The sequence below is a fragment of the Triturus cristatus genome, chromosome 3_2, assembly GCF_964204655.1.
Source record: "Triturus cristatus chromosome 3_2, aTriCri1.1, whole genome shotgun sequence".
Lineage (NCBI taxonomy): Eukaryota > Metazoa > Chordata > Amphibia > Caudata > Salamandridae > Triturus > Triturus cristatus.
Genome location: NC_140584.1, coordinates 1,188,986,714 through 1,189,006,011, shown reverse-complemented (window position 1 = coordinate 1,189,006,011; position 19,298 = coordinate 1,188,986,714).

Below are 19,298 nucleotides of genomic sequence, written 5' to 3'. Positions count from 1 at the left end.
GTGCTATTTCTTAGCACAAAATGCATTCTCGCGTCCAATTTGGACGTGAGGGTGCATTTTGCGCTAAGCAGATAGCGTTGAATGTTGGGCTTAGGTTGGAGGAAAATCAAACCCCAAGAGCACATTTACCACTATTTCTTAGCACAAAATACATTTTCATGCACATTTTGGATGTGAGGGGGCATTTTGCCCACACAAAATAACGCTAATTGCCAGGAGCAAGTTGGGACAAAATCCCACACCCAGAGTGGCTGCTTTCGCTCGCTATTCATGTTCTGTTGCATTTAGCGCTAATGTGTGCTAAGAAATAGTGGTAAACGCAGAATTACTATTCTGGTGTAATTATGCGTAATCTCTCAGAATTCTCAGGGAATGGCCGTGCCCATGCCTAATGTAAATATCCTCTCTCAGATGAAGGCACAAGCTTCTTCTTGCTACCTTCAAAAGAGGATCTTGAAGAAAATTCTTCTTCTGTTTAATTCCTTCCATCGGAGAGACTGTTGTCAATGCTGGTGGTGGTTGTGGTGCATTTGCTGTACAGCAGTGGTTCGGCCATATTCAGCACATCCGTAGCTCCCCTGTATCATTTATAGACGAAGGAACCTCCTGGCTCCAACTGGGGCTGCCTGCGTCAGCTCCACCATCAGTACCCTGCAGAGGAGGTTCATCCGCCGCAGGACCCAAGTACTTGGGTCCTCGGATGGCCTTTCAGTGCTGTTTTGTTCCTGGCCGAAGCACCATCTTATCCTTCCTCGTTGCCAGTGCCGTACGACATTGACAGCGGTTGTGGACAGCAGAGGTAAGTAATGATGTTTACTGGTCTAAATACCAAGGTAAAAGGCAGCTGTGGCCCCTGCTTGCTCTGTCTTAAGAAGACCTACTGGTGGCCCCATGGATTTGTGGCTGTCACTGTAGGTACATCACACCCTATTTTGAGCAGATGATCTAATGTACTCTTGTTCAGGACCTACATGGAAAGCCAGGAGGTTCCAAGCAGAAATAAAATGACCCCCCCCACACACATACACACACCATGGAAGAAAACTCCCAGGGTGTCAATATCCTTAGCTTTGTGCTTTTTTTTCAGAAACAAACTAACAGTTTAGGAGTATGTTTTGGAAAACAAAAAGGTTTGATGAGCAACAGCATGAATGTGGCTTCCATTCACAAGCCTTTCAATACCTTCACAAGAGCCACCATGGTGGTGGCTGGTCTGAAGACACAGAGAGCTTTATAAATGGTTTTCAGGGAAGTTCCGGGGATCCATGTCTGGGATGGAATTCCTCACAGCATGCTCAGTCCAATAATAAAATGGCAGGGTGGGAACGGAAGTGTTGCGCCACCTGCATGATCTTATGGCCCTCTCCCTGACGAAGTTCCTTACCTGGAATATAATGGGGATGGCAATGTTTGAAAAAAGTAGACGGGTGCACTCCTGCTTACGGCAGTACAAAATTGCCATAGCGTGCTTGCAGGAAACACATGTCTGGGGTGACACATTGCAATACATCCGGCATAGATGGCGAGGGCAGCTTTATGCCACTTCATTTTGCGGATTTGCACGGGGGGTGTTGATCTGGGTGGCCCCGGGAGCTCCCTTCCAACATATGCACCATGTGCTCGACCCTGAGGGACGTTACGTGATCTTACACGGTAGGGTTGATGGACAAGAGATATGTCTCATAAATGTGGATGCCCTATTTTGGACGCCGACAATTATTTCTACCAAGTATTGACGGCAGAAACCCCCTACTTGGGTGGGGACATTGTCTTTTTGGGGTATGTTAATTGTGTGATGGATGGGATGCTGGACCGTGAACCCCCTCAGGTGAATACCAAGCCTGGTATGACTGGGGCCTTGATGGACATGGTGAATAAATTGGGACTTGTGCGCTTCTGGCGGGAGCTGCCTCTGTCCCTCGTGGGGGCGATGCAGCATTCCCTTTTCATGATCCCCGACATTTCTTTATCATGTTGGACAGGCTATTGACAGATTTATTATGGGGGCCCCAGCGCAAACGGGTCAGACCGGCCACTCTTCAAAGAACCTGGCAAAACGGAGGGTTGGAAGTTCCATGTCTGTAATTTTATGATGCGGCTTCACAGCTGCAACATGCGGTACATTGGTTGGACGGTGATAAGAATTGGGAGGAGGCCCTGCTGGTGGGGACCTTTGGAGACAGGACGCTACCCGAGCTATTAATGCTGGAAACACAGGTACCCTTGAAAAGCCCGTACATTGTCCGACATGTGGCAGAGATATGGGAACTGGTAGTCCGTAGAGTGCTTAGACACCTCTGACATGCCCTTGTGGGTTGTTCGACCCTTCCACCAGATTTCCGCATCCATGTGTCTCCGCAGATGGCTAGAGGCGGGGTGCCTTACCATGGGGGACCTATACGAGAACAAGCAGTATGTGCCGCGCGAGCAGGCGATGGAAACCTTTGTGCTAGGCCAAGGACAGTTCTTACAATACACGAAAATAGCCCACGTGGCTAGAGAGCTGTGGCCCATGTTCCCTGATGAACCCTCTGTTTCTACTGAGCTACAGCCTCTGACAATGGTGGCCAAAGGGCGTAGATTAATTTCACACCTATACCGGGTAATCCGGAATAACAGGGTAGTCAGGGTACTACCGGTTCAGGCAAGGTGGGAGCCACTGGCGGTTGACCCCATCATTGAGAGGGACTGGACTAAAATCCACGAAGGGGTTAAGCAGGTGAGCGCAAATACAAGATTCAAGCTAATTCAATTCAATTGTGTACATCAGACCTACCTGACTCCCAAGATGTTACAATGAATTTATCCGGAGTGACCGGGGTAGTGCCCTAGATGTGGGGAAGCGGAGGCTACATTTATCCACATGGTCTGGCACTGTCCAGAGCTTCAATCCTACTATATTGATGTCCTGAACGCATTACGGGGATTGATGGGGTGGGAGATTCAAGGGAGATCTGGGTGGCATTACTTGATTTACTGCCCGACCTAAGAACAAGAATCTGAGTAGGAAGTTTGTTCTCTTGGGATTGGTACTGGTGAAGCGCCAGATAGCCATTTCGTGGTTGAGCCGCAGACCGCCCGAAACGCTGCAATGGGTGCGAGACATGAAAGAATGGGCGACGGGCGTAGTGATTCGAATGCAACAGACCAGACGTGATGAAAAATTAGAGGATGACCTACAGGCATGGAGAGCGATGTTAGGAGAGCTGACAAAGGGGGGTGGAGATACTGAAACACTAGAGGAGGCCACGGGGCACACACAGACGGGTAGAGGACCGGAGGGTATCTAGGAGAAGGGGGATACTGTTAGGGATTTACAGTATAGAGACGTACAACGGATATGGAGGGGAGGGTATACTTTAGTTGTGGGTGGGGGGTTGAAAGTTGGGAAGTTGGTAAAGGTTTGTTTTCAAAGTCTCAGAGACATAGACCCAGGTATAAAACTCCATGGGGGATGAAGAATTCATGATGTTGGGACTAAGTTTGTACTAGGTGGGATAATGCATAAGTATAGGCTGCACCTAGTCCACTTAACCTTGTGCACACAAGATTTGATGATCTAATGCATACTGCTTCTGTAATGTCTATTTCAAAATGTCAATAAAGATATATTTAAACAATAAATGTAGGAGACTGGAACAGGTGGAAGGGGAGATATGGGATCAGTATTGAACATGTAGGAGACTGGAACAGGTTGAAGAGAGAGACATGGATTCAGTATTAAACACGTAGGAGACTTAAACAAGTTGAAGAGGGAGACAACAGGTCAACACTAACCATGTAGAAGATGATACTCTGTGAAAGAGAGAGAGAAAATGAGGGTTAGACATTGGGGATCAATATTCAACAAGTAGGAGAAAGGAACATGTGGGAGAGAGAGAGAAAAGATCTATAGGAAGCAGGGTGGAAAGTGAAACGGGGAAGAGGGAGACAAGGAGACATTACTAAACAGTAGGAGGGCATGTGAGATAGATGTGAAAGGGGAGAAGTGAACTACATACAACAGTCATTAGAAGCAATGCTGGGAAGGGATGAAGGGGGAGAATAAAATTGAGAACAACAGATTCTTTGAAATGATGAAAGGGAGCTGAATGCCCACTACAACATCAAATCAATCCAGTGTTTGGCAAGAAGAGAGATAAAGAGCTGATTTAGAACTGGAAAATGCTGGTTAATAACATGTGTTCGTCATTACACCTTGAGGAGGGAGTAAGGCTCATATTAAAACTTTCTCACAGATTCCAGGCTAAGAGACAAAAGAAAACACATCACTGAAAATGTCATTACAAGACCCACGTTCTAATTGAGGATGCGATTTTAATTTTAGACTCACATGTTCCATTTGTCACCAGTTTCCACATTCTATTTAAATGTAATAGCTTTGGGCCCCACATGCTCCTCAAATGACAACCTATATTTGGGGTGATGGAGGGGGATATTATGACTGTCCCATAAAGTGTGTAAGGAAAGCTATCGGGCAATGATTAAGAAATGTTGCGCGTTGTTATGAGGCAATGGACACTATCTGGAATGAGGAAATCTAGACACTTTCCAATTAATTTTCAGAACATGAAGTTTATTGTGAATTGTAATTCGGGTAAATAGGTTTTTTGGATGTGATTTTAGCACAGCTAAGTGTCGGGCTCCTGTTATCAATCTTTTACCAGCCAACAGCCGAGGACAATTTGCTTAATGCTGATTGCTCCCATGACGGCCCTAAAAAGCGATGACGCGCCATATGGCCAGTTTATGCAATTCATGAAAACTGGCCCTAGGAGAAGGGCTTCCAGGCAGAAGCTGATTGGCTAACAGGCCTGGGTAGAGAGTACATAAAAAGTCTGAGGGAATTAAAAAGATAATATAATGAAAATGAAGGGTGAGCTTATGACTGCTTATAAAATAAGAGGCTTATTTATCGGGTTTTGGCACAGGCCAGAGCAGCACGGCATCTTCCTGTGCTGCCCTATGCCAAAGTGAAGTGCAGGATTGGACTATATTTAAGCAATAAGGTGCATTTCTGTCCTTTCTCCCTGCACGGTAGCCATTTTGGCAGCCTAGAGTCAATGTAGGCACCCTTGTAGGCAAGGTGCAAGGGTGCCGCCGGTGCAAGCGGGATTGTTTTTGTGCAGGAAGGTGTACCTTCTTGCACATAAACAATTCTAAGAAGTGTTTTAATCTTCCTATGTATGCTGCAGAACAGAAAGAGGGAAAAACAAGGAGAAATAAAAATATTTCTCCTCATTATGCCTCACCTCTGCAGTTTTATGGATTTGGCACTTCCCAATGTTTACATCACTTTGTAAATCTGGGGCAACATCAAAATCCATGAAAACCCACTGCAACGCCCATGGAACACCTTCAGGGCGCAAAGTAAGAAGACTCAGCGATCTGAGCTGCGTTGCCTTACTCATGATTTATGATGCCACTCAAGGCCATGCAGGGGGCCTTTACATGGGTTCATAAATCAAAATAAGAGCCCTGCGTCACACATGTACCACCCTACGTGGTGCAAAAGTGAGGCAAGGCTCTCACAAATAAGTATGTTCTTAAAACGTATCTAAAATAAGTGGGAATACAGGATGTTTAATCTGATTTAAAGGTGGAACCTCATGAGACATTGGCAGTCTTATCCATGCACCCCTCATGTATCCCGCCTCTTTTAGAGTTTAGGGGGTGCTTGTTTTCCTGACAGGGGAGCTGCTGCCTATTCAGTCTCCAGAAAACCAGTCTCAGCTGCACCAATGCCACTAGGGTGTTGGAGTTTCAGGGACTACCCTTCTTATATCACACTCATCTGAGATTTTCCTGTATCTGTAGCGTCCTCCCTAGACCAGTAGCATGTAAAAGACCTACGCCACACAGGGAGCTTGGTATTATCCATTTTTATTCTCTAGAGTGTAACCCTTAACCGACATGTACTGCATCGTGAATTTTATTAACCACAACCAATCACTTACTTCACTAGACTATGGAGTCCGTTAGGGACCATAGGCGTCCTGCACTCCATAATACACAAAACACTGCATCTCCCCTTTGTTAAATAAAAAGTCCAAAAAAAAAAGTACATACACATCATAGTTCCTTACTGAGCCATCAAAGCGCTCGAACCACTCTTTCAGATCTAATAGTTTGAGGCTGAGGAAACACAGACTTTCAACCTCAGCAGGCACTGGTGATCTAGACACTGATGCAATTCTGACCCAAGAACTCCCACTCAGAGCCTTTCTACCTGAAAGCAGGTTTTTTTACTTAAACATCCAGGGGCATATTTACAAGATAATGACGCAGCGTGTTGCTGCAAGCCATCTTGCTTTGCCAAGCTGTGTCATTAGGAAAGTGCAGGGATGCTTCATTTACAAAAATGCGACGCATCCCTGTGCTTTCCTCTGCACTGGTGCACAATAGGCTGCCAAGCGCCAACGCAGGCGCCCTTACACATTGGTGCAAGGGTGCTTGCGTTGCAGGAATGATTGTTTTCCGGCACAAAAACAATCACTGATTGTGTTTTCCTCCTTCCATGTATGCTGCAGAAAGCAGCACACATAGTTTTAGATTTGGGGGTCTCTAGTGGGAAATGGTATACACCTTTGTCCAAATAGGGACCTTTGCTTCTAGTCAGGGAAAGGGGGATACACTCCTAAAATAACCCCCGCTCACCGCCTTGGTAGCTTGACACGAGCAGGAAGGCTTATCTCAGAGGCAGTGTGTAAAGCATTTGTGAACACATACAGTAATACAGGGACAACACTACAGATGGACACCACACAGATTGTGTTATAAAAATAAGTATTTTTATATAGACTTAACACAAGACACAAATGACAAAAACCCACAATACAGTACTCAGAATATGCTGAAAAATAGGTTTTTAACTTAAATGCAGTCTCCAGCAACAAATAACTCCATCTTGAGTTATTACGACATCATGACAGAAGAAATCATAAAGTAAGGTGCCGACACGGCGTCGGGCCCGGAGTCAACAGACCACCAAAGAACAGTACCTTGGAAAAGCAATGAAAAACAAAGACAGCTCATGGTGTCGGGGAGGTGCGGCTTTGTTGGCACAGCACGGCGTCGGTTCCTTAAGACCCCAGGGGAGGTGTAGACTTGGTTCCTTACTGCAGCGCAGGGGAGTTGAGACGACGGCTCCTTACTGTGTCGGGGAGGTGATGTCACGATGACACCGAAACCACGGTTCCTTACGATGTCGCAATGTTGACAGATTCTTGGTCACCCATGTCGAGGATCTGCTCCGCAATGACGATGTCTGCTTTGGAGTCGATGCAGCACAGCAGCAGGCGTCGGGCCTACGGCACAAGTCGGAGCAGCGCTCACGGCTTCGGGCAGGTTTCGGCATCGCTCGCTGGCTTCGCTGTGGCATGGCGGCCGGCGTTGGGTCTACTTTGCAAGTCGGAGCAGCGCTCACAGCTTTGTGTAGAATACGGCATCTCTCACTGGCGTCGGTGTTGCAATTTCCTTCTGTAACACCTAAAACCGAAGTTCTAGATGCAAGCAAACAGAAGGGGTGAAGTCTTGTATCCCTGAGACTTCTGGCAGGAGGCAATCTTAATTTCAAGCCCTTGGAGATCTTCCTCAAGATGATGAAAGCACACTCAGTCCTTTTCTTCTTTCTTTGGCAATAAAGTAACCACTACAGGCCAACCCCAACAACAAGCAGCATAGGGGCAGTCTCCACCTTCAGTTTCCTAGTTCTTCTCCTCAGCAAAGTTTCATCTTGATTCCCAGTAGTGATCTAAAGTTCTGCGGTCTAGGTCCCCATTTTTATACACACTAATCCTTTTTCCTCTGAAGGCAGAGAGTCCTGTACCTAGTCCAAACCAGTTCTGGGTGCTTTCTGCCAGTGCACAACTTCTCCCTTTGTCAGTGTGGGCCAGGGTCACCACAGGAGGTGGAGCCAGCATTGTGGAAGGCAGGCACAGCTCTATTCAGGCCCAGGTGCTACTCCTCCCACCACTCCCATGCAGATAGGTCTATTCAGCCTAGTGCTGACTCACCCTGTCTCCTGGAGCCACACTAGCCCCTGTCACTCACAAACCAGACATGCAATCCACAACCTAGCAGAGGCAGGCTGGATGGTTAGGCAAGAAAATACCTACTTTCTAAAAGTGGTATTTTCAAACACAGAATGTTAAAACCAACTTCACTAAAAAACTAATTTTATCATTCTTAGTTCAGGCATACCAAAATCGAATTTCTACCTTGTTCCCTGGGTCAGTTAGCATTATAAGATGTTATAATCAAACTGCCCATTCTGGCCTATGGGAGCAGCTAGCCTTGCAATAGTGAAACACGAAAATGGCTGTAATTCACTATCAGGACATGCCACGCACATCAGGTCATGTCCTACCTCTTGCACCCTGCCCGCAGGCCTACATTAGGGGTGACTAACATGCAGAAAAGGGAAGGTTTGGGGACTGGTAAGTGGGTGTACTTACCAAGTCGACATGGCAGTACCAGACTGCACACAGGCTCTGCAATGGCAGGCCTGAGCCATAGTTTACAAGCTGCTCTGGAGGGGTGCACAATCAGCGCTGCAAGCCCACCAGCAACATTTGATTTACGGGTCCTGGGCACACACGGTACAATGTACTAGGGTCTGACAAGTAAACCAAATAAGCCAATCATGGAGTCACTAATCCATTACATCACTTTACAATAGAAAGCACTTGCACTTTGGCACTGATTAGCAGTGGCAAAGTGCCCAAAGCATCTAGACCAGCAAAACATATAAAAAATACAGGAGGCAACAGCAAAAAATGGAAGGGAGACCCACGCCAATGGTGCCAGGTCTAACACATAGAAATGAGGAGAAATAAAGGTATTTCTCCTTGTTGCACCACTTTTATGCCTCCCCTGGCGAGGCGTTAGAATCTGACACATTCCCAGGTTTACAAACCCTTGCTAATCTAGGAATCCATAGAGATCCATGGGTGTTGTGTGGGAACACCCACAACAACACCCATTGGACACCCCTTTCACGCAGAGTAATGCATGAAAGGAGGTCATATTTTCAAGGTCATGAAAAGCCACGCTGGGTGGCTTTGGGAGGCCTTGCAAATATGAGCCAGCACTCTACGCCACCAGAGCGTCAAAAAAAGTGATGCTCCGATGGCGCCAGGGGCCTGTAAATATGCCCCCAAGTTCTCCTTACGGCAAGATGTTCTTGTGGCGAGGAAAGTGGGCATCCTTTTACAGGACATTTCTAATAATTCAAGCAATTTAAATTTATATACCATTTTACATCCCGGAGTCGGTTTGTGAGTACTTTTAATAAGCAAGGGACTACCTCCTTTCAAGGCTATTTCCAGTGATGTGATTCTACATGTTTTTAAGCTTCCAGTAGCTTGAAGATGATCAAAGCCGTGAGAATAAAACCTCCTCCTTCTTTAAGACTCTCAAAGGCACACTACTCATAAAGGACACTAAAGTAGCACGGTAAAGCAGAAGATCCATTTCTTAGTGCTTAGAAGACCCTTGGTGGCACCATGGAAGAAGGACTAGAGGCAGACAGTCAGCATTTATTTAAATAAGCAGACATATAGCTAAACGTACACAAGGGAAATGTCCCACCAAGAGATAGGATATAAAGCTGCATGCTCGCTCCTCAGGTACCTTCTGACCAAATCTGACTGCCCCAGACCTCATTGCAGGAAAGAAATTGATAACATAATAGATAGTGTTGGAGCAGGACACCAGGCTAGTGTTCACCAATGATCAATATTTAAATCGTAGAGCCCTTGCACATATGTCCTGGACCTATTATCACAGAGTCGCATTTAATCGATAGTAGAACATCTTCTCCCTCTTTACTCAGTGGCCAACCACCATGCGCAAGTACAGCGAGTACGCCACATCTCTTCTAGAGGTTGCCACCCCTGTGAAAAATTTGAAAACATTGGTGCTATAATTGTTCATTTTAAAGCTAATTTTTCACAAAAATTTGTTAAAATGCCATAGGCACTGAAAGAGCACTCATGAAGTATTTCAATATTTTTAGGGTGTGCAAAGCCAATGAAACCCAATATTCTTCAGGGTTTTTTTTCAGAATGTGGGATGGGTTCCCCCATATACTGAAAAGTACCTCTGCTGTGCCAGATGTTGCATTTTTCAAGGATGTCCCATATTCCATGACTGGCCCTTACAGCAAAAATGACGTGAATATGCCAGTGCCAGAATTATTTTAATTAATGTCATCCACATACCACAGGTGACACTGTCAATATTAACCGCAGTATAACAGAGCTAGCATTTTGCTATGGTTACCACCTTCCCATACGCCAGGTTGCCCACCTTTATACCAAAAATTACCTGCATTGTGCTACTGGTGTCCACGTGCCCAGACTTTCCTAGGAATGACAGTATTATTCCACGGGTGCCCTACATGACACGGATTACCTACAGTATGCCAATGGCAGTATTTTACCACTGATGTCCTTTATACCAAGAATGTGCCCCAGTGTGTCTGTGCCAGTGTTTTGTCACAGGCGTTTGTCATGCTAAGAATTGCAGCATGTGTGACAGCACAAGTGTTGTGCCCTGGGTTGCTCTATGAGACAATAATTACCTTTATTATGCTCGGACAATGACAAACTTGCAAGCATTCTCACTCACACTCACTCAATCACACTCATTTTCTCACTCACTTACTCTCACTCACACTCTTTTGCACCCCCTTACATACAGTCTTATTCATTCTCACTCACTTGCATTTACACTTAATTTCACTCATTTTCACTCACTCATACCTACTGACACTCAAGCCCAGGTTTACTGATGCTTTGTGCCAGGCGTAAGTCACTTGTGTGATGTAACCCCGGTGCATACTTGCTCACTTTGCCACTGGATTCAAGATAGCCTGGCTGATGAGGGTTATGAACCCGAAACAGGTCCCAGGATGCATGTTTCCGGTCCAGGGAAGACATGGCTTGGCAGTTCGGGCTGGACTGTTCCCATGAGGCACAGGGTCAGACTGATTTGCATATGGCCATGTCTGAACTGGGGTGGAGGAGTGAACTAAAGAATGATGATGGATTAAACCCAGATCAGTTGACTGCAGTGAGTGTTTGATTTGCTCAAGCGCTCCGTCCATCATTCCCTTTGGTATCACTTTGTTCGCCCTTAGTTGGCAGGGTATGCCCAGACGTGGGTCCCGTGCTCACTTTGCCACTGGATTCAAGATAGCCTGGCTGATGAGGGTTATGAATCCGAAACCGGTCCCAGGATGCTTGTTTCCGGTCCAGGGAAGACATGGCTTGGCAGTTCAGGCTGGACTGTTCCCATGAGGCACAGGGTCAGGCTGATTTGCATATGGCCATGTCTGAACTGGGGTGGTGGAGTGAGCTAAAGGATGATGATGGAATAAACCCAGATCAGTTGACTTGGGGTGAGTGTTTGATTTGCTCAAGTGCTCCGTCCATCACCCTCTTTTGTATCGCTTTGTTCGTCCTAAGTTGGCAGGGTATGCCCAGACGTGGGCCCCTTGCTCACTTTGCCACTGGATTCAAGATAGCCTGGCTGATGAGGGTTATGAACCCGAAACCGGTCCCAGGATGCTTGTTTCCAGTCCAGGGAAGACATGGCTTGGTAGTTCGGGCTGAGCTGTTCCCATGAGGCACAGGGTCAGACTGATTTGCATATGGCCTTGTCTGAACTGGGGTGGTGGAGTGAGCTAAAGAATTATGATGGCTTAAACCCAGATCAGTTGAATGGGGGTGAGTGTTTGATTTGCTCAAGCGCTCCGTCCATCATCCCCTTTGGTATCGCTTTGTTAGCCCTAAGTTGGCAGCGTATGCCCAGACGTGGGTCCCTTGCTCACTTTGCCACTGGATTCAAGATAGCCTAACTGATGAGGGTTATGAACCCTAAACCGGTCCCAGGATGCTTGTTTCTGGTCCAGGGAAGACATGGCTTGGCATTTCGGGCTGGACTGTTCCCATGAGGCACAGGGTCAGACTGATTTGCATATGGCCATGTCTGAACTGGGGTGGTGGAGTGAGCTAAAGAATGATGATGGATTAAACCCAGATCAGTTGACTGGGGGTGAGTGTATGATTTGCTCAAGCGCTCCGTCCATCATCCCCTTTGGTATCGCTTTGTTCGCCCTAAATTGGCAGGGTATGCCCAGACGTGGGTCCCTTCCTCACTTTGCCACTGGATTCAAGATAGCCTAACTGATGAGGGTTATGAACCCGAAACAGGTCCCAGGATGCATGTTTCCGGTCCAGGGAAGACATGGCTTGGCAGTTCGGGCTGGACTGTTCCCATGAGGCACAGGGTCAGACTGATTTGCATATGGCCATGTCTGAACTGGGGTGGAGGAGTGAACTAAAGAATGATGATGGATTAAACCCAGATCAGTTGACTGCGGTGAGTGTTTGATTTGCTCAAGCGCTCCGTCCATCATTCCCTTTGGTATCGCTTTGTTCGCCCTTAGTTGGCAGGGTATGCCCAGACGTGGGTCCCGTGCTCACTTTGCCACTGGATTCAAGATAGCCTGGCTGATGAGGGTTATGAATCCGAAACCGGTCCCAGGATGCTTGTTTCCGGTCCAGGGAAGACATGGCTTGGCAGTTCAGGCTGGACTGTTCCCATGAGGCACAGGGTCAGGCTGATTTGCATATGGCCATGTCTGAACTGGGGTGGTGGAGTGAGCTAAAGAATGATGATGGAATAAACCCAGATCAGTTGACTTGGGGTGAGTGTTTGATTTGCTCAAGTGCTCCGTCCATCACCCCCTTTGGTATCGCTTTGTTCGTCCTAAGTTGGCAGGGTATGCCCAGACGTGGGTCCCTTGCTCACTTTGCCACTGGATTCAAGATAGCCTGGCTGATGAGGGTTATGAACCCAAAACCGGTCCCAGGATGCTTGTTTCCAGTCCAGGGAAGACATGGCTTGGTAGTTCGGGCTGAGCTGTTCCCATGAGGCACAGGGTCAGACTGATTTGCATATGGCCTTGTCTGAACTGGTGTGGTGGAGTGAGCTAAAGAATTATGATGGCTTAAACCCAGATCAGTTGAATGGGGGTGAGTGTTTGATTTGCTCAAGCGCTCCGTCCATCATCCCCTTTGGTATCGCTTTGTTACCCCTAAGTTGGCAGCGTATGCCCAGACGTGGGTCCCTTGCTCACTCTGCCACTGGATTCAAGATAGCCTAACTGATGAGGGTTATGAACCCTAAACCGGTCCCAGGATGCTTGTTTCTGATCCAGGGAAGACATGGCTTGGCATTTCGGGCTGGACTGTTCCCATGAGGCACAGGGTCAGACTGATTTGCATATGGCCATGTCTGAACTGGGGTGGTGGAGTGAGCTAAAGAATGATGATGGATTAAACCCAGATCAGTTGACTGGGGGTGAGTGTATGATTTGCTCAAGCGCTCCGTCCATCATCCCCTTTGGTATCGCTTTGTTAGCCGTAAGTTGGCAGCGTATGCCCAGACGTGGGTCCCTTGCTCACTTTGCCACTGGATTCAAGATAGCCTAACTGATGAGGGTTATGAACCCTAAACCGGTCCCAGGATGCTTGTTTCTGGTCCAGGGAAGACATGGCTTGGCATTTCGGGCTGGACTGTTCCCATGAGGCACAGGGTCAGACTGATTTGCATATGGCCATGTCTGAACTGGGGTGGTGGAGTGAGCTAAAGAATGATGATGGATTAAACCCAGATCAGTTGACTGGGGGTGAGTGTATGATTTGCTCAAGCGCTCCGTCCATCATCCCCTTTGGTATCGCTTTGTTCGCCCTAAATTGGCAGGGTATGCCCAGACGTGGGTCCCTTCCTCACTTTGCCACTGGATTCAAGATAGCCTAACTGATGAGGGTTATGAACCCAAAACCGGTCCCAGGATGCTTGTTTCCGGTCCAGGGAAGACATGGCTTGGCAGTTCGGGCTGGACTGTTCCCATGAGGCACAGGTTCTGACTGATTTGCATATGGCCATGTCTGAACTGGGGTGGTGGAGTGAGTTTAAGAATGATGATAGATTAAACCCAGATCAGTTGACTGGGGGAAGTGTTTGATTTGCTCAAGTGCTCCGTCCATCATCCCCTTTGGTATTGTTGTGTTCGCCCTAAATTGGCAGGGTATGCCCAGACGTGGGTCCCTTGCTCACTTTGCCACTGGATTCAAGATAGCCTGGCTGATGAGGGTTATGAACCCGAAACCGGTCCCAGGATGCTTGTTTCCGGTCCAGGGAAGACATGGCTTGGCAGTTCGGGCTGGACTGTTCCCATGAGGCACAGGGTCAGACTGATTTGCATATGGCCATATCTGAACTGGGGTGGTGGATTGAGCTAAAAAATGATGATGGATTAAACCCAGATCAGTTGACTGGGGGTGAGTGTTTGATTTGCTCAAGCGCTCTGTCCATCATCCCCTTTGGTATCGCCATGTTCGCCCTAAATTGGCAGGGTATGCCCAGACGTGGGTCCCTTGCTCACTTTGCCACTGGATTCAAGATAGCCTGGCTGATGAGGGTTATGAACCCAAAAGCGGTCCCAGGATGCTTGTTTCCAGTCCAGGGAAGACATGGCTTGGCAGTTCGAGCTGGACTGTTCCCATGAGGCACAGGATCAGACTGATTTGCATATGGCCATGTCTGAACTGGGGTGGTGGAGTGAGCTAAAGAATGATGATGGATTAAACCCAGATCAGTTGACTGGGGGTGAGTGTTTGATTTGCTCAAGCGCTCCGTTCATCATCCCCTTTGGTATCGCTTAGTATATGGTGCTCACTTATGTAAGTGTAGAACCCTGCACTAACCCAGACAACCCTTATGGTGATTTTAGTGGTCTTAGACAACCTTAGAAAGCTCTCTAAGGGGTAGCTGTGGAGAGTAGGCTTAGTCCAGAAAGAGTATAAAGCAGCTTGCTTTACCAGATCTTAATTTTATTGGTGTAGGTTAAGTGAAAAAGAACCACACAGTGTATTTATAAAACTAGGTATTTGTTATAAGACACTCACTAACACATAACCATATCTCCAACACCCCATATAACACAATACACATAATACTTTGCAAATAAAACAGGTAAGTAACATAAATATACAATGGTCTCCAGGGGGAGACCAAACCATATACTAAAAAAGTGTGATGTGATCCAAGATCCAAGTCAGGAGGACTGTACCCAGAAAATGTGGAAGTGCTGGGTCCCAAGGAACCACACAAGGTAAGTACCCAATAGCCCCACAGAGGCTGTGTGCTGAGTGGGAATACGACCCCCTGCTCAATGCAAGTCGATGGCTAATTCGCAGTTGCAATTTTAAAGAAGAAGGACCCTTCCCAGTGGACCCTGAAGAATCCCCGTTGAAGACAAAAGGTTAGAGAGCCACCCCACCTGTGGATACCCCAGGAACCAGGATACCTACACCAGGAAAGCCAGGTGCATAGATGCGAAGTGGCGCCGGAAACCGCCGTCAAACTCAATGGAGGACTTCAGGAAGAAGCAGCTGGCGAAGAAGATGAACGTGTCCGGTGAAACCCAAATGTGGACTCAAAATGTGAAGTACCTGCAAACAGAGGGTACAGAGTCTATGCCATTCAGGAGTGACCAGGAGGTACGGAAGATGAATGCCCACCGATGTTGGTTGATGCAGGAGAGTTGACGATGACCTTAGAGCTGCAGCTGTGTGGGCCAGGCCATGTTGAGGAATACCAGGAGCCATTCACAAGCTGTCTCATGTCGGCAGTCGAGAGTTGAGAGGTCGGTGTCTTTCAGGAGCACCAACAAGCCTTGGCAACTGCAAACAACGTGGCAAGCGAAAAAGGTGCAGTGTCGGGACCAGCAAGGTTCAAGTGACTCTCCACAAGCAGAAGAGTCAGAGTAGGCCCAGAACAATCAGGGGAGTCCACTGGAGTCAAGGAAGACCCTCAAATGGACCCACAGGCCAGAGGCACAGGTGTCTCAAGACGACCTCGAGCAGCTCACCAAAGATGCAGGCCCACGGTACAAGAGATGCATCGAGGACAAAGATCTTGGTAGGGGAAGATGCGCAAGGCTGGAGCTTCTTGGAGCCCAAAGATCTCTGTTGAAGGGATGTGATGTACAACGGTTCAGTTCCTGTGGTTCTAACAAGGGATACTGGCCTCAAACTCGGTGAGAAGACAGTGCAGGCCTCGAGGGACTTGAAAAACCACCAATGGTGTTGCTGAGCCTTTCGGAGTCCATGGGAACCCAGGATTAGCAGACCGGTCAGCTCTGTTGCGGTGCTTCCAGATGCAGGGAAGTCCTTCACTTCAAGGGAGATTCCTTCAGCTGTCTTGGATGCCCACAGGCCTTGGAAGGTTCCTGTATGGAGCACAGGTACAGACATTGCAGTAGACGAGTAGGACGACGAGACCAGGAGCAGCAGGAGTCTTCCCAGTTGCAGTGTCGGTGCCCAGAGCAAAATCCAGCGAAGTCCAGAGTACCCAGACTGTCAAACATGAAGTGGTGTCTGATCTGAATCTTGTCCCACGACGAATCTAGGGATCCACCCACCGGTAAACCCTTCTGTACACTAAGGAAAGGTATGGGACGATTCAGGGGTCCCTCCCAGAAGAGGGGGCTGGACAGTGGGAAGGATACTACCATGTCTTTTGTCCAGTTTCACGCCAGAGCGGGAGCCAATGGCTCACTGAACTGGTTTGAACTGGAGTACGCAAGGAGAGCATCAAGTGTGCCCTTCTAGCAGTCTTAGTGGCACTGGCAAGCGCCCCCACCCTGTCCCAATACACTAAACCCTGTCTGGGAGGTGATCAAACCTTTTGTCCTGTCTTTCCCTGCTTGAGCTTGGCTCAGCAGCAGGAAGGCAGAAACATGTCTCAGGTCAGCGAGAGCCCTTGCTTGCTGTCCGGTTCTAGAAGACTGGTAGCAGGAGCACTGAGGGCCTCCTGGAGGAGCTTTGCAGTCCATGATGTCATACCTCCCACACCATTGACAGTGTGGGGGTATGATTCTCCCACACCGTTTACTGTGTGGGGGTATGATTCCAATATGTTTGATAGCAAACACGACAGGGGTCGTTCCACCCAGTTTAGAGTTGTCCATCGCGTAATGACGCATGGCCACTTTATATATCATAATGGCTGATGCACTTACAACCCGGGAGAAGGGACTCCAAAGGTTGTAGATGTTCCCCGCTCATACAGGGACACCCTCACACTTAGAACCGAACACCCTGCCTTCAGGATTGAAAGGCCTGCCTTAGGCGTGACATAGATTTGAAGTGCAGTGATCTCAGTTATGAGCAAACTTATATCTGTCGTAAGTGGTGCTAGCACCTGCTGACACAGGCTGCACTGGCAGGCCTGCAGTCACAGTTTGAGTGGTCTCCCTTGGGTGGTATAAAACATGCTTCAGCCCATGGGAGACCCCTGGTGTACCTATGACCTGGGTTCCATATACTTGGGACTTATAAGGGTACACCAGTAGCCATTCTGGGGTATACCTAAGTACATACCATAGCCAGGTAGGGGAGAAGGCACAGAGACTGGGGTCCTGATTAGCAGGATCCCAGTCAGACTAGCCAGGACCAGCATCCCATCAGGCAAAAAGTGAGGGTAACCATAAAAGCAGATCCTACTTTCCTACAATGCTCCTTGGAGAGATTTGAGGATGAATTTCTCCTGACCCCTAAAGTGAACCCCAGCTTAACCTCAATGGTCTCAACATCATACCTGACTACAGAAGACACTACACTGCCAGACATAGTATATAGAAACATAGGGCCTGAAGCAAAGTAAACGTACACTTTTGTGTACATTTACGATTGTTTGCTATTCACAAAGATATTTTAAGAGTACTATCTTTATGACTGCAGTCTCTGCACATAAAAAGATAGGAATGCCCTATCTTTTATGTGTGACGACCCCACAGTCGTAAAGATACTACTGGTAAAATACCTTTGTGAAGAGCCAACAATCTCAAACTTACTCAAAAGTGCAAGTTTACCTTTGTGCATCAGGCCCATGGAGGCTTCTCCTAAAAGATCATTTGCTGCTGCCAATTGTTTCGTCAGACCAATGCTTATGCGGCAGATGTCACTCAAGTACTTTTGAAAGATTTTCAGCAGCTTCATGACTGTGTCCAAAATGCTGCTCCAACGCCCGTTTTATCCAAGGTGGAGTGTCTATCCCAGTTCTTATCAGATATCTCTTTTGATAACTTGTGGGCTCACTGGGCTGCATCATTATCGGCAGGAGTGACAACGGCTGGACATTGGCTCCCCTGTATGACATCCTGGAAGATAGATGCTCTTCAAAGATCCCGAATCCAGAAATCGCCATTTACGAACTCCAAGCTATTTGCTTCAGAGTTAGATGAGATGTTTCAGAAGGCAGCTGAACAGAAAAATATTTTGAAACTTTCAAACAGATCGATGGGAAAATCTCTGTGCATTAAAGCAGCAAGCCTTGAAATCAAAGAGCTAATGGCCCAGGTCGGGGTGTCACCTTCACCAACAAAACTCAACCAGGAACTCCCGAACGTCAGGGACAGTCCCAGAAATTACTATTTTGGGGTCGAAGCGAGGCTAAGACTGTTCTTCTGCCAAAGGTAGAATTGTATTTCAGACAGCCGGGTCGTCAATATTATCAAGAGCGGGTATTCCATCCCTTTCTGTCGCAGGCCTCCATCCCACAGTCAAGGCTCCTGGGACCCAAGCACTGCTAAAGAAAGGAGTACAAGGCCCAGTTCCAAAACATTGAAAAAAAAGCAGATTTTATTCCACTCTCTTTAGTTCCGAAAGGAGTCTTGCCCTGTAGTGGACTTAAAGGCTTTAAACAAATGTGTGCTAGTATCTCCTTCTGTGTGATTTTGCTGCTGGCAATCATCCCATGGGTAGCAGAAAGCAAGTTCTGGCAATGCTAGATTTATAAGATGCTTCCTTCCTCATCCCGATCTACCCACACAGTCAGAGGATTCTGCATTTTGCTGTGGAAGATCAGTGTCTACAGCTCCAGACTCTTACCCTTGGTTTGGCGACCTCCCCCAGGGTCTTCACTAAGGGATTGTCCCCTGTTGTTGCACAGCTTCAGTTAAGTGGAGTCACAGATTTTCTGTATCTTGATCAATCAATCAATCATTCAATCATGGCATTTGTAAAGCGCACTACATACCCGCGAGGGTCTCAAGGCCCTAAGGGGGGGAACTGCTACTGTTCGAAGAGCCAGGTCTTGAGGAGTCTTCTGAAGGTCAGAAGGTCTTTGGTCTGCCGCAGGCGAATGGGGAGGGTGTTCCATGTGTTGGTGGCGAGGTGGGAGAATGATCTGCCGCCGGCGGTCACTCTTCGGATGCGGGG